This window comes from Ambystoma mexicanum, chromosome 8, assembly GCF_040938575.1.
Source record: "Ambystoma mexicanum isolate Mex_15411 chromosome 8, UKY_AmexF1_1, whole genome shotgun sequence".
Lineage (NCBI taxonomy): Eukaryota > Metazoa > Chordata > Amphibia > Caudata > Ambystomatidae > Ambystoma > Ambystoma mexicanum.
This window is the reverse complement of record NC_090929.1, coordinates 819,154,479-819,178,002: the sequence shown is the minus strand read 5'-3', so window position 1 is coordinate 819,178,002 and position 23,524 is coordinate 819,154,479. Positions and strand designations below refer to the sequence as shown.

Below are 23,524 nucleotides of genomic sequence, written 5' to 3'. Positions count from 1 at the left end.
CATTTATTGAACACAGACCCACCTTTGGGAAGCAGCGGAGCACTTTACAATCATAGGGGGAATGACACAGTGAAGCGAGCAGAGAAAAAGGGAGCGGGAATTAACAAGGAATGGCGAGGTTGAGCAACTGGCAGCAAGGGATCTGCAATCAACCAGGAGAGGAGACAGTAGGGAGCAGATTGCTGAGTCTCAGGTAAGGTGGGGAGCTGCATGTGTCTGTCTTCCACCCCTGGCTGCATCAACCATCTCAATATTAGTAAGTTGTAGTCCAACCTTACATTTGCCCTCTTCCTGGATGCAGTTCTCAATTTATTGCACTATTCAGCCTCCCTACAGTATACCCACCTCCAATTATTGCCATGGATTCAGTTTGCTCTCTGTTTAAAATAGGGTTCAAATCCTTCACCCTCATCTTCAAATCAGTATATGGACTGGCACACTATCTTACCCAAGCCACCTCTCTCTCTCTCTCTACAACTGTAATTGACTCCTATTGTCACACCAGCAACACTATCTAACTACTCCTAAATCATAACTGAATCCAAAGCAGAGAGAACATATATTGGGGGTATGTTCTGGGTATAGGCTAGTGATCATAACAACTTCACCTTCAGCCCAGGTACTTTAGGGTCTCACACCACGGCTGCCTGTGTCTGTCTTCCATTTTTACCTCAACCTCCAACCCTGGCTGCAGCAACCGTCTCAACATTAGTAAGATATAACCCAAACTTACCTGTGTCCTCTTCTTTGATACAGTGCTCAACTTTGAGCACTAATAAACCTCCACTGTACTGGACTCACCTCCTAGTATTGCCATGGGTCCAGTTGGCTCTCTTTTTACAATATGGTTCAAATCCTTTATCATCATCTTCAAATTGGTCGATGGAGTGGCTCCCTATATCTTACCCAAGACATATTTCGATACATTACTAAGTAAAACATTTTTTTTTCACTTAGTCAAAAATAAAAAAGGTTGCTTTAGAAACACCACTATGAGACCGCTCAGAGCAGTCTTTTTAAAGTGAACTGTCAAGCCCCTGGATGCACACGAGTGTGTGCACAAGCTGACAGGTGCACTGCATCGGAAGAGGGAAGTCGTGGGTGTCCCAGGTAAGTTTGTGTTGCGTTTTGTGTGTGTGTGCCTTTGTCTGTATGCTTGTGTGTCTGTGTAGGGGAGGAGGGGAAATATTTGTGGCCGGGATGGATGGGGGCAGGGGTGCAGCGAGTAACTGTGATTGTGTTTGCTTGTTTGTGTGTGTGTTTGTCAGTGTGGTGGGGGCTTGAGGGGAATGCTTAGGGCAGGAAAGTGAAGCGACGGGTTAGGAGAGGGGGGCTTAGGGGTGAAACCTGTCAATTTCAAAGAAATCCGGTAGCATGGGAGAGAGTGGGGGTAGAGGGTATGCAAGGGATCATCCTTCCGAGGGTTCAGGAGGGTGAACCCACCCCCAAAAGTGTGATGATCATTCTGCATTTGAAGGCAGAAATATCACATAGAACCCTCTTTACAGTACCAACTGACTCCTCAGGTTACACTAACTACACAGCCTTACTACTACCAAATCATTACTTCACATTGTGATTGCGAGCTTTCACAGTAATAGCAGTTGTGCACTGGTATGCACTGCCTCTGGACTAGAGATCAGTGGCCTTGCTACATTACCTGTTTGGTTGGTTTGGTGGTGTTTGTTCGACTGAGAATTGATCGCGGCAAACAGACCGAAAAAACTGCCCACATGCGATCAATTATCAGAGGAACAAAGGCAAACCAAATGCGCGCACACCAACCCAAATCCACTCCACTACTTACCTGTTTGGACGCCGCCTGGTCCCCTTCACCCCTGTGGCGTCAAATCTGTCCCTCTAATGAGGGTCGGATCTGACGCCACAGGGTCCTTTTTTCTTTTTTCTTTTTTTCCAGTCCCCCGCCTCCCATGTTGAGGAAGCAGGGAACACACCCGCAACTCCCCAAGGCTAATACATACTGATCTTAGGGAGTCGGGGAAAACCCCGCAATCCACTTCCACATTTTTTCGGTATTTATAGCCTAAATGTTCGTTTTTATTCGGTCGAATGGTACAGGCCAAATACGGTCAAATGTACCATTCGACCAAATAAAAATGAACAATTATGCTAATACCGTTTGGTTTATGTCTACAATTAAAATAGGAGTTTGTGTGTGCCACCGTGTCTACACAATGCACATTGCTTCCTGATAAGGTTATTAAAAACAGATAATAATTAATAGAATGCGCTACTTTCCCTTACTGTACTTGAGCAAGACATTCCCAAGCTATGAAGGGTGGAATGCTTATGGATTTTCAGGACAAAGGCAAAAGGCAAAATAACAGTTCCAGTGTTTCAAATGAGTCCATATCAGATATCTTAGACCAGGACTCATAATTATTTAACTGCACACAATATACATGTATTGCACAAAATACAGAGTATTACCAATGGCCCATACTCATTCAGAGACAAAGGTTGACATCTTGGGGTGGGCATGGCTAACAGTGCAGGAGATGGATGCTTAGCTTTTGGGTCCAGCATCCCAGGATCTTAGGAGCCCTTCTAATAATACTTCAGCAGCATACATATTTCTACAAGTGGGTTGAAACGCCCTAATTACCCAATGCAAAGAATGGGTGTGTAGAATCACTGTGACACAGAGGCAATGATGGTAAAATATGATGGCGCCCAAGAAGTGCTTGGAAACGATACGGGAACCCCATAAGCCTGCAACAAACCCAGATTTAGTGGACTGGTTTGGATGCCCTTCCCATGACAGGCAAAGCATTAACACTGTAACATTTTTCTTTTGCTGATCCTTTCTTGAGCTGTACTCTACCATCTGCCGTCTTTTGTGTACTACTCTGCATTCCTTACAAAACCTATAAGAGCATGTGAGTAGGCTAAAGTGCGGGAATGTGTTGGCTGCTTGGAGTCTTTGAAGAGGAAAAGGAGGAGGGAGATTGGAAACATAACAGGGGATTGAAGTTCAGCTGAGAAAGCCCCCAACATGTTTAGTCAGGCAGATATCAGAGAAAATCTGCAATCCTGCAAAGCTTAGTGTATGCCTTAAGAACGTAAACAAACTAACAGTTTGAATAGAGTATTAAATAAGGGTTGGAGTCCCTGTATTAGAAAGCCTTTGGTAATTCTTCAAATACCATTGCCTGCTTGTGCAAATTGTACAGAAAAATAGGCGTCAAAGCTGTGGACCTTTGGCAACTTGCCATGTTAAGCATGAAATAACCATGGACAATGATGGTATTGAAATCAAACATTCCAGTTTGTTAAAGTGGACAGGCTAAACATCTTACTAGAGTACATTCCAGCCTGTTGCTGCATATACTAGAGACATGGGGGTGTTGCAATTGGGTTGGCTTGGGTCGGGAGTGGTGATGAGATGTATTTAAGGACTTGACACATTTGTACATAATGGTACATTCTGTGGCATGCACCGAAAATGATGTGAAATTAACTCATGCCACTGCCTTCATGTATTTGTATTTGTATTTGTATTTTATTGAATTTATATAGCCCTTTAATCCAAAGTGTTTTACATGAGAACAACTGTAATGTAATGTGCTGTGGTTATCAAATCTGAAAGCTATGCTTTCACCTAAATTCTCCTAATGTATGGCTATCACATGGGACATGCACTGGTTTATATGCAATACCCAATTTATCTTTGTCTGTCAGGTGGCATCCTATCCTTAGCCTTAGCAACCATACAGACTTTGAATACATATAAATAATGTATCCTTTATTTGTTTAATATTTACTTTTAATCAGTCACTGTTTTTGTAATGTTATTGCATTTTATTAGAGTGCACATTATTTTGCTTTAGATAGAAGTACATTGGGAACATTAGACCCTATGTAATTAATGAACAATTAATTAACAATAAATACCAATGAATAAACAATTGCAGCAAGGTCTGAGACTTTCAGGGATAAAGCAATTAAGCACCCATTTTGATTCACTTTCACCATTAATGAGGCCAATCTGTACACTAATATCATACAAGTCCCCTTATTTTCTAAAAGACTAAGCTACTGACAATAAAATACGTCCCATAACATAACAATCTTCATTTTCCTACACCATTCAACACATTTTGGTGATTCCTCCGATCTCCATGAGGAAATAGTCAATGGTTTTCCAATCAAGGAGCCCAAACAAAATCAGGGTTGCACCCCGAGATCTTTTCAAGAATATATATTTATAATAGCGGCTCAAAAGAGCCATGTTACAGTTGGGCATGCTTCAAGCTCTAAATGTGTTTTTTGTGGCATCATGAAGCTCATATCAAGAATCAAAGTGCACTGGGCAGTCCCAACTCCCAACAAATATGTTCCCATGATGACCATTTCCATACAACTTGTTCCTACCATATGCAATTATCTGATCATATGCTATTTAATGTAAGTAGGGTCTGATATAATTCTTACATGCAATAATATTTGATAAGCCATATGTTGGTGCCCCACAGAATACTGTGTTTCTTTAGCAATTTCTCCCATTTGGAATTTCTTTATATCAACATTTTCCGATTCATGCCACCGCTCTCTGATTTATCAGTTATTATTTTGAGTAATTTTTGAAGCAGCTTATTTATTATAGTGTTCACTGAAGAAGTCATACCTCCATGATACTTGAATAACACCTTAAACATATCCCCATATCCATTCTCAAGCAGAATTGTCTCACTAAAGAAACATCTTAATGACAAAAACATTAAGAACTCTCTGTAAGACTAGATCATTTTACAGAGGTTTTGTGAAAGCCCAGACTCTTGTGCGGAATCTGTCTGCGATCTTTGTTAAAGGCAATTTGTCACACTGAAAAGCCATAACTTATTGTCTTCATGCAATGGTTTAGGTCACCTAATCTAACTGTTACAGCAGTAACATTCACAGGATTCAGCAGAGCTCCACATGTTGCTTGATCTTGAGCTCTATCTCTGCTTGGACTGCATTACTTCATATCTTGTGACTTGAAGATTGGGGCTTAGTACTTTCTAGGAAACAATGGGGTGGACTAGAGGTCACTGTAGGATATAAAGGGCTATTGCCAAATACCTTCTTTGGAAAACTATGAAACCAGGGCAGCCTTTCTTAACCATGGCAGAGGTAGATTCGTTTGTTGGATGGCAAAGGTTGTGGTACATCAATCTATCACATGTATGTGTTCCAGTAAAATATGCTCCTAACTTGTGTTGTTTCTACATTTGGTGTAGTGAGGGATAGCCATATCTATATTAAAGGTATACATTACTTTTCTCTGTGAAATATGCCCTGCAATCATATGTTAAGTCAGATCACACTAGCTGGCTAGGGTAGGTAGGGTCACACAGGTACAGTCAGACACCTTCTGGTTTCTCACTCGAGGTAAGTTGTTGTTCCCCAGGAAGTTATTAAGGGTTCCTTTGAGTGGGCATATCATTAGGCATATCATTATGCATGGTGCCCAGTTCTTGGTAAAGAGCAATTCAATTGTATTTACCTTTCCCATGTACCAGGTTAGATGGATACTTCAGATATAGCATTATTTTCTTGATAAATGTTTTTTTTAATTTGTTTTACAGTCGTCAGGTATTTCTAGAACACTATGTCAAATTCCTACCCGCATTTCAAGTTAATATCAAAAGTGGGATATAACGTACCTTGGTGAAATGTATTGACAGTACCTAGGTGTACGGGTAAGATTTGATAATTGTCGGTTTGGCAAGAATCCTTGCTGATGTTCCTCAATTAGCTCCGCAAATAACTCTACCTGAGCTTAAAAAGTTTAGCATCAACATTTGATAACAAAATTGGCCTGTATGATACACATTGATTAGGGTCTTTCCGTTCCTTAACAATGTATGTATGATTTGGGGGTTTCTTCTCTTGTAATTCTTTGATTACATATGTAGATAATAAATATGTACCAACAGTTCCTTAAACTCCTAGTATACGCCTGCACAATTACATCTGGACCTGGCAACATATCATGTATTTGCTTTTGCGTACATTCTATTAATTATTTGTTTAGTCAGTTTTAGTTTAAACTCTTCCACTCATTTAGTTGGGTCCCCACTGTTTCTATATTCACAGCTGTACCCCTCCTCTGTGCCCCTTTGAATCCTTCACTCCACTGAGTATCTATTCTGTTGTTACCTTTGAAAAGCACTCTGTTATGCATCTGTTCTGTTGTACACCCATGTAAAGGGCTCTGTTGCTTCTTGAAGCTAAGTCCATGCTCAATAAACACCACACTAATAATAATTCATTGGTCTTATCTTTTCTTTGTACAGTGTGATAAAGAATCAATACAATTCATCTTACATTTCCCCTGCACTAGTCACTATTGCTTTTTCCATGAACACTACATTTATGTTGTTCTATTTTTAGCCCTGGTCCTCTTCAAATGTGATACCAGTAATGCTTCTGAACTTCATATTCTAATTCCAGCTTTATAATACTTTAGCTGGTTCTTACTTCTTTTGATCCCATGATGTGGTTGAGACTTGTGTCCTATACATCTTTCCAATTACATTAATTCCTTTTTTGACCCTATCTCTGTTGTTCATTGGCCCTTTCTGCAGCTCATTCATATTGTTTGCAACACCTCCTCAACGTGGCTTTGAGCGCATTACAAACAATAAACAAATCAGCCGACCCTAAATTTTGTTCAACGAAATCATCTATTTCTTTTCAATAGATTATTTTGACTTTACTCTTTGACTCATATTACTGTTCATCTAACAACTTTTTCGTATATAGTACCATCGCTCTATTTTAAAGCTGATCATACAAACAGACTGACCTGAGATGTGCTAAATGGCCTCACCTGTTTCAGTTGTTCGTGTCCCTATTTCTGCATCAACCATTTCATTAACAATTCAAGAAGAATGTCGTCTACATAAATTAAATGAATATATTTTACCATGTGGATGTTTTCTCCACCCATCTAATAGATCAAAATGTATCATGAATTGTTTTGTCACATATTGCATATCCATTTTCCGCAGCTGTTATTTTAATTTGTGTTATAGTTGCTAGATTATAATTCAGAGCCGGTTATCGCTTGTTATAAGGATGATACCCAGTTGCAGAGAAGACACAAAGGCTTGCTTCTATGTACAGGTACGTTTATTCCAGGTAAGCACTTCTGTTCCAGGGTAGGATGAAAGAAACACATTCACAAGACAATCACTACCTAAATGGATAGGATGACACTGTCCCAAAAAATGAACATCGAACACTCATACCTACCTACATTAGCTATTGCGTCACTCACGCTCTCACGCACTCACTCACTTATGTCATGCACACCCAACATTTCACTCACCCATCCCAAAAGAAGCTTCATATACCAGTGCCCTTCAAATACTGTCACTTTTTTCAAGAGTTCTGTAAAGCAACTTGTTTAATCTGAGTTTGGAAACTATACTATACATAGAAAAGATCTCAGTTTAGCCAGGGACATTTTCATAACTGGAACAAAGATACAATTGAATAGGTCGAGAGGAATTCCCTTTGTCAATCAGTGCAACCTGCACTTTTTGTGTAGACCCCAGGCCTTCCCAGACTCAGCTACGAAAGCCGCCTTTACCCTATCGCATTTGGCGGGCATAGCTGCCACTTGGGCTAATCCTCTCATGGAAAGCAACAGCCCGGTGCTTTATGATTTTGACTTGTTGATCACAGAAATGGCCCGAGTGTTTGATACCCGCCATAAGGTGCAGTCCCGAGACTTGGAATTATTGGATCTGGGACAAGGTAGGGGCTCTTTGATTGAGTACATTACCGAGTTCAACCAACTTGCAGCAGAAACTTCATGGCCTGAAAGTAAAAGGGCCGTTGTTTTTTACAGGGGTCTAAACAATGCCATGAAAGATGCACTTGCCGTAGTCCCTGCTCTACCCACAGCATACCATGACCTGGTGGATCTGGCATTACAGGTGGATGCGAGGCGTTCAGAGCGTAGAGCCGAGGCCGATTTTGCTTCTGTGTCAGTGCCATCCTCCTCTACTGCCTCCAGCTCCAATCAGGAACATATGTAGGTAGGGGGCATACGTAGTCCAACCACACCATCAGAGAGGGAGCGCAGGAGGGTGGAAAATGCATGTTATTACTGTGGTCTGACTGGCCATTATGTTAAAGAGTGCCCCCGCCGGCCAAAATTGAAAACGCTGTGTTTTCGGAATGCTCGACCCTAGATCCGGGGACTGGGTCGAGCACTGTCCCTCTCACCCCGGACCCGATACCCGCTTTTGGCCATATCCGGCCCATACGTCTACAGGCCACGCTCCAACCCACACCTGAGATTTCACACCCCGTCACGATCATACTGGATTCCGTGGCTATGGGTAATTACATTGATATTACGCTTGCACACACACTCAACTTGCCTCTTTTGGCTAAAACCAGGCCGGAACCGGTTCAGGCGGTAGATGGCACTTCCCTGATATCCAGACCCATTAAACAGCAGACGGCTCCTATGCTTCTTACAATTCAAGACACACACAAAGAAACCATAAGTTTCGATCTCATTGCCATGTCCCAGTTCGGCCTCATATTGGGGATCCCCTGGCTCCATGAGCATAACCCGCTGATAAACTGGAAGACGGGTTCAGTGCACTTTGAGTCAGAGTTATGTCAATACTTCTGTCTTCCTGCAAACACCAACGATCACACTCCTGCTCAGGCCCTAGGGGCTATAGCCCATTTAACCATAGAGGACACCACGAGTTTGCCAACTGAACACCACGTGGTGGGACTGATTTCTTCACTCATTCCCGCTCAATACCAGGATTCTGCAGGTGTATTCGATCATGGTTCTTCTGAAGTGCTTCCTCCGCACCGTCCCTATGATTGCCCAATAGATCTGATACCGGACAGTACAGTACCCACGGGTCGGATTTATTCCTTGACCCCTACTGAAGACACAGCACTCAAGGAGTATATCCAAAAGTCCCTCCGGTTAGGCCATATCCGTCCATCTACTTCACCTGCAGCCAGTCCAATATTTTTCATCCCCAAGAAGGAGGGCGACCTCCGCCCATGTGTAGATTACAGGTGACTAAATGCTATCACAAAAAAAAAAACGATATCCCATTCCATTGATTACGCCATTACTTATGTCTCTCTCATGCTTCTGTCTTCACGAAATTAGATCTTCGTGGGGCTTATAATCTAGTTCGCGTTCGTCCTGGGGACGAATGGAAGACCGCCTTTTGCACGCGATATGGGTTGTATGAGTATACGGTCATGCCGTTTGGTCTATGCAATGCCCCGGCCACGTTTCAAAGGTTCATGAATGATATCTTCTCCGACATTTTGGATGTATTTGTTGTCGTCTATCTAGATGACATCCTGATTTATTCCCGAACCCTAGAAGAACATATACCCCATGTTCGAGAGGTACTCTCGCGTTTACAAAGAAACTCACTCTTTGCGAAACCAGAGAAGTGCCAATTCCACTCTAACACTGTGGAATTTCTCGGTTTTCATATTACGCCTGGCCGGCTCCAAAAAATCTGAAGGCACTTGAGTCATTCCTTGGTTTTGCAAACTTTTACCGACGGTTTATCTCTGGCTTCTCTTCCCTAGTGACTCCCCTTACTTCTTTGACAAGTCCTCGTGTTCACTTTCTATGGGCCAAAAAACACCAACAGGCCTTTGACTCTCTCAAGACGGCATTTACTAATGCCCCGGTTCTGCAACACCCACACCCGGAATTGCCATTCATCGTGGAGGCTGACGCTTCCTCCTTTGCCTTGGGGGCGGTTTTGTCACAGGTCTGTCCTGCTACTGGTCGACTTCACCCCGTGGCCTTTCACTCCCACAAATTCACGGACACAGAATCCCATTACACGGTGACCGAAAAAGAATTGTTGGCAGTCATGGACGCCTTCCGTGTCTGGCGACACCATCTCTTGGGTGCTAAACATCAGGTCACTGTGTACACCGATCACCGAAACCTGCAAGATATGGCTTCTCTAAAGTGCATTAACAGTAGACAGGTCAGATGGCATTTGTTTTTTTGCAGCCTTTGACTTTGTTGTCAAACATCGCTCAGGTTCAGCTCACGGGAAGGCCGATGCTCTATCCCGCTCCCCTGGGGGGGTCACTCTACCAAAATATCCCAACACTCTCTTGGACTGCGGCAAGGTGGTTTGACTATGTACCCCGTCACTGCCTTTGCTGGAAGCCGTTCGGGATTGGGTCTCCTTGCATCCTGACCAATTATCTGAATGGGATCTCACACTTCATGACGGGCTACCGTTCATTGCCGATCGACTTTTTCTACCCACTACCGAAACTCGTAACATGGCGCTTACATGGTCTCATGATGCCCCTATACATGGACATCCCGGTCAGAAGCGTACTCTAACACTGTTGAAACGCTGGTGCTGGTGGCCCTCTATGAAAAGGGACGTAGAGTGCTATGTTAATACCTGTGGGGTGTGTGCTCAATGTAAAAATCGAAGGGGTCGCTCTGTTGGTCTCCTGCTTCCATTGCCTGTTCCCCCCAGACCCTGGCACACTGTTACTATGGATTTTATTACCGATCTGCCCCGGGTTCAGGGATTTGACACTCTGTGGGTGGTCATTGATTCTTTCTCTAAAATGGCTCGTTTTATCCCCAGCAAAGGCGTTCCTTTCGCTCCAGCATTGGCCAGACTGTTCTTTGAAGGGATTTTTGTCTCTTTGGTTTACCCACGGTCATTGTCTCGGTTAGGGGTCCCCAGTTCACGTCACGCTTTTGGCATGCATTAACCAAACTGCTTGGCATTGACGTACATTTCTCTTCAGCATACCATCCTGAGCCCGATGGTCAGACGGAGAGGCTCAATCAAACCCTGAAACAATTCTTGCGTTGTTTGACCCTGGAGCAAAAAACTTCCTGGCTGAGAGTTGTCCACATGGCTGAGTTCGCCTATAATAACGCAGAACATTCTTCCACTGGGTTCTCCCCGTTCTATGTCTTGTATGGCCAACATCCCCGGGTTCTACCTTTCCTCGCCATGCCTTCCTCAGACACCCCTGCTGCCGCCGATTGTGCTAGGGACCTGTCCTCCATCCACGCTCAGACCACGACTCATTTACTCGAGGCTCAGGCGTCCATGAAGGGTCAGGCGGATAAGAAACGGGTGGTGGCCCTGTGGGTTCTCGTGTCTGGTTGTCCACCCGACACTTGCGGCTAGCGGGATGTCGCAAGCTCCTCCCTCGCTTTGTGGGTCCTTATGTTATCACCCGGGTCATCAACCCTGTGGCCTTCCGGCTTGTGCTCCCGGAGTCTTGGCGGATTCATCTGGTCTTCCATGTTTCCCTCCTCAAGCCTTGCCCCGGTCCGACTCGGCCTCGGGCGCCTGTGGCCCCGGTGTCCTTGTCTTCCCCTGATGTTTTTGAGATCTCTGGAATTCTGGGTTCGCGCCATTGTAGGGGTCGCCTTCATTATCTGGTGGACTGGTCTGGGTTTGGGCCTGAGGAGAGGTCCTGGGTTCCCGCTGAGGATGTTTGTGCCCCGCGCTTGGTGGCGCGTTTCCATAGGGACAATCCTTCGTGCCCACAGGGTCGTGGGCCTTTGGGTGGGGGCTCTGTCACGTCCCTAGGAGTTCCCGTTGTTCCCAATGTCACCCCCAAAACCCCAAAACCCATACCTCCACTATGCCCCATCCGCAGGCTAGGATCCGGGACCCATCGCTGCCTTCTTCCCGTGTTAAAGGGCGGCAGCGCCAACGGCCAGCCCACCACCGCGGACGCCCACTCCATTGGCGTATTCCGTGGTGGTTGCGGGATCGGTCCCGTTTCCTGCTTCCGCGTCACATGGCCGACACCTCCCACTCACGTGTAACAACAACGCGATCACGTGATGCGGGTGCGGACCACATGACCAGAAGACAAACGTAGCGCCACTATTTAAACGCTCGGATACGAGTGTTCAGTGCTTCACAGCTGTTTTCGTGACTACTGTTTGGCGCTACGTTCATATTTGGCTTATTTGGAATTCGACCTTTGGATTGTTTCACGGACTGTTTCTTGGATTGCCCTGTGTTCTGGCTCTTGGATATTGGAACTCTGGTTACGAATCACGGACTGCCTTTGGTCTTCCATTCTGATATTCGCCTTGGTTTTGTTTTTCTGGACTTCTTGGTGGACGCCATCAACAGGTGGGCCCGGTGCCCTTCAAGAACTTTACCTACATTTTTGGGAGGAACAATCTGCATCGAAGGCAAGACTCTGGTGGGTCCCGGAATCCCTCACTAGGTTTAACTGCACCGCATCTATCAGCCATTGGTAAAACCGTTCCTTTCTTGTTGTTTGGTTTGTGATTATTGTTGTGGCTAGTTACTTAACCGGTGTTTATTTGCAGTGGCCCAAGGGTTCCCAGAAGTACGTGGCTCTGGAAGATCATCTCCCACCTGTGGCCTCGAGGGCTGCACAGAGAGTGACATTTGTAGTCTCCCTGTGCGGCACTTGTGGACGGAGGTATCCTCGTTCTACACGACGGTCAAGACATAACACCATGGTCCAAACATTATTTCACAGTTCCTGCTGGACTTTCTCTCAGTGGACTTCATGCTCAGTGACTTCTTCCATAATCTATACGTGTTCTTGCATTCCAATAAATGCACCACTACTAGGGCACCACTTACTTTGACCCCAAGGGGAATTCCTGTATTTCTCTCTCTTCCAGTTTAATCTAGGAATGCCATGATAAGCCTTTCGATTGTTTATTAACAACCTCAAAATCATTATTGGGTGTACTCCATTTGATCACCTATTGTCTTTCCCTGGGTATGGTGTGCTACACCAGTGTTCCAATCATACAATGAGCCAGGTACTTACAAAGAAAAGACTTTGTTAAGCTAAAAGGAAAGACAGCTAAGATATCAAATTGCTGTAATGTAGAAAGAAAGGTGACAGAGTTCACATGTAGCCTGAGAGACAGAGCCCATTAGGGTTGCATCTGTTGTAGCTCACCTCACTGAACACTTTTTTCAGAGATTCTTGTTTTCAGAGTTCTGGGAAAACAAGTTAAGGGTGTGTACGGTACTCAGGTATCCATGTTCCGACCAGCCCTGACTCCAAATCATTTGTTTTCATGTCTTCATCTTGTTATGGGCCAAGAGCAATGGAAATAATAGATTTTACCCGAAGTAATGCAGCTCAAGTTGATTCAAAAGCGACCTTATGTAAGCCAGGATCCAGTAAGCTGCAGCTAGGGCAGCAGGAATTGGAAACCTATTCTATCGCGGTAGAAGGTAAGTAAGGTGCTTAAAATTGAATGTGACACCCTGATGAGGTCAGGAAAACAAGTTTTCTAAATATAAGCAGTACTGTCAATTCATCAGCTGTTCATGTTGTGTCAGGGACCAGTTAAGTATCAGAACACATGATGACAAGATTGGACTATATGCGTGAACACAGGACCAATCTGGTGTTTGGGCATGTCCAATGGAAGACCAATCCAGTGCTGAGATGCAGCTTAAGTCCTCCAAAATGAGGGCAAAAGGACCATCAGAAATCGTTGTGATGTAATCAGTCGTCATGACATTGATCCAATTCTGATGTACAAGTAATAAATCCAGAGGCTGAATTTGGCACTCACAGCCCAACAGGGCATGAACGACTCCTGGATATTCTTGACAGTGTTTCCTTATTTCAGCCATAAGTGACCTATAGAATGTTGTTGGTGCTCATGTCACTTCATGTGTTTGCTTGCATTCCATGGCTGTTTGTGCATTTCTCATAACATGGTGATTGCTTCAGACTTTTCCTCTTCATTTCTGCATCAATGCTCTCTGATTGGTTTAGAGATGGTTACATGTGTTTCCTGGTTCTGCTTCAATTTAACGGACAGGGGTGAGGATTATTGGTGTGTAACCATCTTCCTAGAATACTGTGGCATAACACAGTTTATGGAATCCTCTTTGAAGTGGGAAGTAAGGAATGAAAGTGTTCCGTAGACTTTGCCGTCAGAAAGGCTACCATAAGCCATGTGATAGCAGATTAAATTCCTGTCCCCTCCCTTCTGCCATAGCAACTTTCCTAATGTGTGTACATGTTGTGCACAGCTACTTTGAACTATTGACTCGTGTTGCCGTCACATGGCAACCAGTGCCAAAGCACTGTCCACTCTGATTCTCCTTTCAGCCAGCATGAATTGATTTGTGTATGTCAAGGACTGTCATTACGTTCAGTGAAATTACATTTTTAAATGTTCAAACACACATATACTTCTGTAACTTTCAACCCAAAATGATCGACTGTTATTGGCATACGATTAATACGATATGCATACATTGAAAAGGGTACGTGCTTGCAGCTCATGTCACATGGAGAGATTCATCCATGGTCATGGGCTTCACAATTCGAAACTAAATGTGGATTAACCTTCCTGTAAGAATAGTCATATATGATGTGTATGTTTTTCTTGATACACCATCATGGCATTTGTATGTGTGCTTATTTAGCGTATACCTAGTAGGAAGCATCATAGAGATATAGAAAAGCAGAATGACTTGCTGTACAATACCTATCTTCAGCATCTTGTCAACTTTATTCATGGGTTTTAAAATAGTTTTAAAGCGTTTTAGCTTTGTTTGCAAGTCAAGCAGTGTGAAGCCCTGTTGAAGGCTGGTGGAAGCACGCTGCAGTTGCTATGTGACAATAGTGGGGGTAGCCTGAATTCCCACCAGAGAAGCGAAATCGGCAAGAAATATGCCCCCAAATTCGCTTTGCTGACAGAGCAGATTTTTTCACAATTGAATACTTTTTGGCAAATGTCGGTGTCAAGGCCAGAATGTCTACCTTGTGTGCACAATTTCAGCCAATTAGGGATCGCGAAACGTTTTGCAGCACACTAAGGAGGTGATATTTCTGGCAAACCCGCAAAAAAAAGAAATTTCGCTTGTCAAAATATTACAAAATTACCAATTTCCCTGCTGGAGAAATTGCCAAAGTAAAGGATTCTGCACAGAATTTGGGAATTTCTCTGCCATTTCGCCTACCTCTGGTAATGGCCCAACGGTCTTGCCGAGGCCCCCACTTGACATGGTCTTGCTCAAACTTGACTTGTGAATAATACATACAATCTGAGTAAGCCACGTGATCTCTGCCCCTCACAAGTCAATGAATTGTTGCATTAATGTGAAGTCAAGGGCTTTTAGGTCACACCTTGCACCTGACACCACCTCCCTGCTCCCTACTTTTGACTAATATTCTGAATATGCAGCCCCCTGAGAATTCTCGTGTAATGCCTACTTGTGTGTTTCTGTGAAATATCCCATTTACTCTCTTAGCACATACATTACACATTACACCACTGAGAGGTGTGGCAATAGGGAGGAGAAAGTGGGAAAGAGTCCAAATGTCCTCTGAAATTAGTTTTACAGAAGAGATTTTAGGGGTTAAAAAGGAACACAAATACATAAACTATGCTAATTCCAGTTGTCAAAATCAGGTGTTTGGAGAGATGCCAAAAAGCACTATTTTGGCTTTCTTAGTAAGAGTGGGGATAGCAGCACTTGCAGTGGAACTCATTAAACTAAACATTCTGAGGTTACAATAGACAGCTTGTTTTCCCTGACATATCCTGTCAACCTCATTCACAAGGAGTGTAGGTGAACTTCTGGGGATCCTACAGAGCGCACGTAGTCTCTCTGGGACCCTTCCGACACCACTAGGCCACACCTATTCCTAACATTAGAACAAGCTATTCGTCTAAGGTGTCAGGGAATCTACTTTTGCACCCATCCTTAGCCCTAGCTATGGAAAACGTAATCCTGTGACCTGAGCCCAGAGCCCAGAGAGGCTGTCTTGGACTGGATCCAGGCAAGCTCCTCACAATGCTTAAAATAGACAAGTACTTGAAAGTACCTTTCATTTCATGGGTCGAGTACTGACACGCCTCTGCAAGTCCATCGGGCTGATTCTCAAAAATTACTCGTAGTAACTCTGGTTTACTCTTGACTTACTTCTGACTTACTCCTAGATGGAGACTGTTTAATTTGCAGATAAATTACTATCAGCAACTATGTCTTACTCCTCGAAAAAGAGTAAGCCAGGAGTAAGTCAGATACTCCTGGCAACTTCTGTGTGAATAGGGCCTTAATTTGCTTTCTGGGCGCAGTGCCAGCAGATGCCACAAGTAAGCAAGGTAAGTGGTGAAGAGCTTTGGCCCATAAACCCGACTGCTGGATCTCCAAACAGATGATACACAGTTACCCCCGAACCCTGTATCTCTTCACACGGCAGTTCTAGGAGAGCGGGATTTCAGGGAGCTTAGAAGGCAGGCTAACACCGTCTCCAGCCAAAGTGTAAGTCCACAGCTGCGTTCTTCAAGCATGTCACAAACACTCACCTTTTCAGTGAAACAGCATACAAAATGCCACTACATTCAAGCCCAAAGTACTGTGTAATAAGCTTTGGGCAGCAGAAATTGCCATGCGTGTTTGGGTATCAAAATAAAAGGAGTGGCATGCGAAAGCCAGCTGTGATGAAGCCATAGTGATTTCGGAACTCTTCCCTTTTCCAAGCTTAAAAGTCATAAGCGGGCAGGCCAATAAGGCAGGGAAGCATTGGAGGGGGCTCAGGGCAAGGGCAGATGGCGAGTCATGTTACCGTGCTGGAGGGTCGGGGCATGCACTAGGCACGCAGCTTGTATCCAAAGTTAGAACACCCCACCAGCCGGCTTTCCTTCGACTGCCTCTCGGTCTCAGCTGAACAGATTCGTTTAAATGGATAGCCTGTTCCTCCCTGCTGTTGTAACAGCCACCATGAACTCGTTTCGCCACATGGATTACCATTGACCTACTCATAACTGAGTGGAGTGTCCCACAACTGAAGAAGTCTTTCTTGCAATCAAAAATAACTTACCTTAGTGTTACTCGGCGGGTCAGTGGATTCGGCTTGGACTCCTGGCTGTGCCGTTTGCAGGTCTTGGTGTGCTTTGTAGGGTTGTTTCCTTGTTGTGGGGGTTGGAATCCTCGGGCCCCGTGTCCCCGCGAGGAGCAGCACACTTGTGGGAGATGTTGTCCAAACGGGAGTCTGCTCAGCACAAACTGCTGATGCAAAGAGCCGTGAATTTGACTCCTATGGGGTTTCGCTTGCAGAGGCATCCTGGCGTTTATTAATAGTAGAAAGGGTGAGGGGAGGCTCGGGTGGCAGCAGCAGCACACATGAGGGACGTGGGCAAAGCGTGCATCTCAGCACTTCTGAAACACACTAATGTTCGGGTCTGAGGCTGAAGTGCAAGACGTTATGATAAATACGCCGACATCTTCCCATATTGAGGGAAAAGCCTTGTCTTTTAGCAAAGTCGGACACAGCATATTTAAAAGTTATGCGATCAGGGAAAGATGAAGGTCAAAGTATATATGGGTGTAGCAAAAGGCGTGCAATGTTTGTGGAAAATAATCCCTCGACTAGTTTCCACTTTATTTCCCTCGGCTACATACACATGTGGTTGCATTTTAAAAGCATACTTTGTGATAAAACAACATCTACATACCGTAAACATTTTCATGAAAAAGTTGTTAAAATGGCAGAAGGAGAGTCAAAATGGCTACAACACTTTGAGCTTTCCTGAAGGCCTCCCAAATGTTGCAGGGGTTTGGTGCCCTGGGGTAATTTCTGTCATGGCCGAGGGAAGCGTTCCCTGGAGAAGGTACGCAGACCTGAGCTCAAGGTATTGAACAATAAAGATACCCCGGCTGGAGGGTCCTGGCTGGAGGGCCCCGTCTGGAGGGAAGAGAGCTGCTGTGCATGCGTGGATTAGTGTTTGAGTGAGATTCATCTGAGCCTCACAGATGCTGATTGCTGGAAAAGGAAACCTATGGGCCTACTTACCTTTGGGGAAGCTGCTTGGTGATCAACGCATCTAGGTCTTTCACACTAAAACCACCACTGCGAATAAGTTCAGCCATTCTGAAAAAGTCAATATGACCTAATGAGCATGCATAGTGCGTGCGGTGGCATCAGATCAGACGTGCCATTCTGCAAAGGGACCCTGAATCCAAATATCTCCCCCAGGCGCCCCTACATGGTAGTTATGTGTCAAGCGGATGCCCACTAGGTTGCTGTTGCGCATAAACATAATAAACAAGGCGCCTTCATTTATTTATAGCTCTCTGAAATGGGGTTCAGACCCCCAGATAAAGAGGACCACCTCCCCAGCAATCCCAGTCAAACAGCACCCACCCCCCCAACCCAAGGGAATGTCTTCTCACGTCTGCTAACCTCACAATGTGTCAGATTTATCAGACGCTGTTTGTTCGACTTACCACGCTCTTGTTCTTGTTTCGTGGCTCAAGGATGTAAAGCCTGTTTCTGGTCGAGGCCAGTCTGCCACCCGATGTACAAAGGTAGGCAAAAATACCTTGCCCAAAGATAGACCCAAGATGGGGGGAAACCCTCTGGGGAATAAAACCTCATTCCAATATCCGGATAGCTCCAAAGGAATCTCCAATTCAGAAAGGAAGCAGTGTCCAAGAGCGTGGTCAGGATACAAGTCCGAATGGGCAAGGGGTGAAGAGAACGTATTCCAAAAGGATAGAGTGTAGCTTCCAACAGGGAGAAGGAGACTGACGTAAACAACATGAGAGAAGAAGTTAGCGGGGCAGGAAAGCGAAGAAGGAAAACGGGATAGCATCACATGGCGCGTCGTAGCAACCGTACTGGCAAGTTGCAATGCAAAGTCTTGCAAATCCGGGTGGATGATTACGCCAATCGCCAAGACAGTGAGGTCACCACATAATGGACATTGTTGCTGGGCCCAAGAACTAGACCATCAAGAGCACTTGCCGAACAGGCCTAGAGAGTGTGTTGGAAGTGTTTCACATGCAGGTCCATGACACAATATGCAGAAACAGCCCTTGATGTGGCTAGCCTTCATTCATTGACCTCTGAAGATGTTACTGTATCTAGCATCATGGCTTTCTGACTGTGAAGCCATGGATTAAATAATCACAGTCCTCCATGCAGTGGTGGCTGGTGGATAAGGGACATTGGATTACAGGCCCATCATTTATGCCCAGACCATTGCTTTTATTCTCTATCATGCACGACACTCTTGAAGAATTCATCCCACAGGATGGCCGTTAGTGCATCTGTGCATTGCTGGAACTAGGTGGCACAATGAAGCCTCATTCATAAAAAGAAGTCACCTGCAGACTCAAAGAGTCCAGCCAACTACTCACCCATCTCTCTCCTCTCTCACTACTCTAAAATCCTGGTGTGGTCAGTCTTTATCAGGATCACTAGTTACTGTGAGACTAACAAGCTGAGTGACCATTTTCAGAGTTCCTCAGTCGTCACTCCATAGTAATGGCATTGACCCACATCTCCAACTTGTTAACCTCTGCTCGCCAATCCAGGCTCTCTTCCATCCTTATTCTCCTGGATGTCTCTACTGCCTTTGGTTCCATCAACAACCCTTCCCTCCTACTAGCCATCTCCAAACTTGAACTCCAAGACACTGTTGTCACCTGAATGGCTTCATACCTTCCTGGACATGACTAATCCATATCCTGGAACACTGGTACCTTGGATCTCACCTCCTCCCAATGACAGTTATTTCTACATTTGTAGATGATGTGGGTATCATTTGTGTCGTGAAAACATGTGAGGAAATATTCCTCACATGCTACTTGCAAGGAGATCAAATACTTAGAATGACCATGGGGCTGGTTCTATCATATCATCCAGATACTTAAATACTAAAAACAATACATTTTTTTAAATCAAAGATTAGTGCATAATGGCAAAAGCAACTATTTTATGTCTTATACACAAAGAACTAAACTATCCTTCATAGTTACATATGAGTCTCCTGCTAAAGCCGGTTGCACCACTATGTTATAGTGGTGCAACCACTATAGCTCTCTCTAAAGATATCTTCCTTTTCTTTGAGAACAATGTCCGAATGCTTGCTCCCAGACTTCATCTAATCGCCGTGCTGACCCTGTAAATCTGCAGGTGTGTATTCTGTTCTGGTAAACATTATGCCACCAGTACACTGTTGAATTGGTTTGGATACTATTGCATAACTGCTAAATCTGGGCAAATGCTTGACCACTAGTCCAGTTCCACTGGCCAACAATTCAAATCTTTCATTATCCTGTCTATCAATTCTGTTCTTAATATGTAGCATTTTCCTAGCGTATACTTGTAGCCCTTCCAAAAGCGAATTTCAAGATGTCAAGCTTTTATCTCTACCTCATATTACAGTGTTCCAGTATTGATTCCTCTTGGCCTATTATTCAAAATCCACTACAGATATAAACATTAGCATCAAATATAGAGGTTTGCTTGAGAGTACACATTTAATGTTTCTGTTGCAGGGGTCTGCAACCTTTGGCTCTCCTGATGTTTTGCACCACGATTCCCATGATCGCTCACCATTGACTATGTTGGCTAAGTCTGATTTAAGTTGTAGTCAAAAGCATCAGGATGGCCAAAGGCCGCAGACTCCTGTTCTATTGAAAAAGCATGGAAGAATAACCTTGAGCCCAAGCTTTGGCTTACCCTATCTAAATACTTGGAATAACTCGTTATCCAACGTCCTATCCCTCTTCTGCCTCTGGATGCTTCCGTACCAGTTCTACCGCTAGGGGCTGAGAGTTAGGCTCTAGACAATGTCACTCTTTCTGGAATACTAGATGCATTCATGGTAGATGAGATCGATTGGTTTGGTGGGTCAATCTCCTGAAAACAGAGAGAAGGGGGGCCTAAAACATGCCCTCCCTGCTATAGGCAAGAGTACAGTCAACTCTTGCCACATACCCATTTCATAATGGTTACAACTACTCATAACATCAGTCTGATTTCGAGCTTCATTTTAGCTTCCATCTTGGTCAGTTTGGTGCTGCCCCCTGCAAGAGCAATCCCTCGTTATTCCCATGTCTGATGAATGTTCTGTGTCTCACTCCTCAGTCAACAGATCTACAGGTACATTCGTCACAGCGTTTACAAAGGGGTGTACAAATAATGTATTCAATGTGACAGCTTGGAACTGGGTCCCCTACGGCTCTGGCAAAATATTTGGGAATTAGATGATGACACAGTTGGTAAAGACTTCAGCAGAGAGGATCCGGAGAAGAAATGCAGTCAGGCCCAGGTGCAAAGCAATAGGCAGGCTAGAGGAAGACACAGGGCACGGTAGAATGAGTGAAATTAGACCTGCATACAGGAGCTGCACATTTCAAGAAGCAAATGGTACGCTAAAGAACAGAAGAACAAAGCACCAGAAAGCTGAATATTTCCTTAGCTGGACATGGTAGCTCAAGTGCGCAGACACAGCCATTTGTGGCACTCTGTATCAAGGGAACAGGCTAGTTTATTGCTGAGGGGTGCAGAATCTGTATGTCGCATGTGAAAGAGGATGTCCCAGGAATGTTAATTGCCACTATTGTGGACGCTCTGGCTGAATATTTGAAGAAATACTGTGGAATGGCATTCCAAGATTCGTGCCTCTGGGAGTACGGCCTTCGATTAGTAAATGCAGGCTTGTTAAATGGGGAACAGGTAAACAACCTGACATGTCCTCGAACCAACTCAAAGGAGTCTGTGTAGCAGATGCAGGTACACAAAGGCTCCAAACACCACCATCCCAACCAAAACTAATATTGAGAAGGGAGGGAGAAATGGTGTGAAAAATAAACACCTCCATTGTCTTTATTAAAATTATGGTTTTCATACGCAGCTTGCTGAGAAAATAGTATGTTAGGTCAAGAAATTGGTGCTACGTTTTTTCATGTCCAACTTGCATTTACCACCGTTTGCTAAGCAGGCTAAATTGGTTTAGAATAAAATGCCTTGCAAGTAGAATTGATGGACCAATAAGCTTGCCTCAATAAATTCTGAAAGGAAACCCAAGTCAAAAAGCCCTTAAAAGAAATGGCCCCTCTGGGAAGAATGGGCTCTAAATACTGACACAACAATTGCTTCTAGGGACAATTTTCATTGATCCATCGAGCAAGGGTGGGAGAGGACCCAGGGCACAATGTTGCTTAAAGAAGTTAGTAGTTATGATTTATTTGCCACCCTCAGACTGGCTGTAGCCCTTTCATATTGTTTTAAACATTTGACAACACAAATATTTTCTTGCTCAGGAAAAGCCTGATAATTAATGGTAAACGAGCCACATTTAGTAAGTCTGGTAACATGTGAGAATACACCAAGGGGGTGATGTTAGCTAAAGCTCTAACATCAGATATTGTTCTGAAGGAAATGAGGCAGAGTAATATAGCCAATTTGGCACATAACTGTTTGAAAGACAAAAACTAATTAAGGGGCCAGAATAAACAGAGGTCAAAAACGAAATTCACATCCCACAGGTACCTGGGTCCTGAGGTATTTAGTACCGTCACACCCTTTCACAAACAACACATGGGATGATTGTGTATCAGTACCCTTGAGAACAAAACATGACTGTCTGAGATGACTGATCTATACCGATTATTGGTCTACTAAGTTGTGCCTTGCTCAAATAAACCCAAAGGAAAATGTACCACCTCTACTGGAAGCGATGTAGTTGAATTCAAGCATCTCCCCATACACCAGCGAACCCAAGTTCCCTAAGATGTTAGATAACCATTCATGGGGTGCAAGACTCCCTGACGATGGAAGAAGCTGTAGCCTGAACTGACCCGCGGAGAACTAAATCATGAGCCTCCCCTCCCCACCCCCGGGTCCATTAGGGTTTCCGCGAACATGGCCATAAGCTGTAGAACATCTATTGGCATCTCAAAGAGAGTAGGATACCATGCTTCAGATGGCCAGAGAGATGTTACCAGTAACCTCTGCAACCTTACCTAATAAATACGGACTTTAGCTAAAAACGGTGGTAGCTAGGAGTTGAGACGTGACGCAAAAAAGTGTACCTCTAGAGGGCTTTAGAGATTATACATTTGTTAAAACACAAGCGGATGAAGTCTCCAGTAGCTGGAGCTCCAGTCCTTTACAGTATTGTGTAGTCCTCTGCCACCATAGAAGAATGAGAACCTCCTGATTTTGTTGACATTGTGGACAGCTGAGATGTTGTCTATAATCAAGTGAATGCAGCAATCCAACTTCTCTTTTGCCACGCTCTTGAGAGCAGACAACACCACCATCAACTCTAGACTGTTGATGTAAAGGTTTCCATCCTGGGGAGTCCATTTCCACCCACCTGTGGATAAGGAGCAAGAGTGGGCCCCCCTACCCAGGAGAATTGCATTCAATTTCATAATTGAACCCGGGGCCATTGCAAATGTAGCCTTGCCATTCCAGGCTGGAAGGTAATTCAACCACAATTGAAGTTCTAGTTTGACTTCTGGGAAAGAAAGTATCTGCTCATCATAACGGAGACCCTGCCTAAGGTGAAACGCCTTCCACCTCTGAAGTGCCTGATATTGAAGAGGGCCTGGAAAAATTGCCCAGATCAAAGCAGACAAACAACCTACAATCCACACCAGTGTTCTCAGAGAATTCCTTTGGGCCTCCAGGACTACTCTGATCTCCATCTTGATGGGACTGATCTTTG

The 23,524-nt window shown here is 44.4% G+C and overlaps 1 protein-coding gene across 1 annotated transcript in view; it reads right to left on the bottom strand.

Moving 5' to 3' along the window:
• Nucleotides 1-17,105, bottom strand: part of MYOZ1 (myozenin 1) — a 144,879-nt gene extending 127,774 nt beyond the window's left edge. The window contains exon 1 of the mRNA XM_069610691.1: nucleotides 16,879-17,105. The gene's annotated coding sequence lies outside the window, so the exon portion shown is untranslated. The remainder of the gene's footprint in view (nucleotides 1-16,878) is intronic.
• Between the last annotated feature and the right edge of the window lie 6,419 nt (nucleotides 17,106-23,524).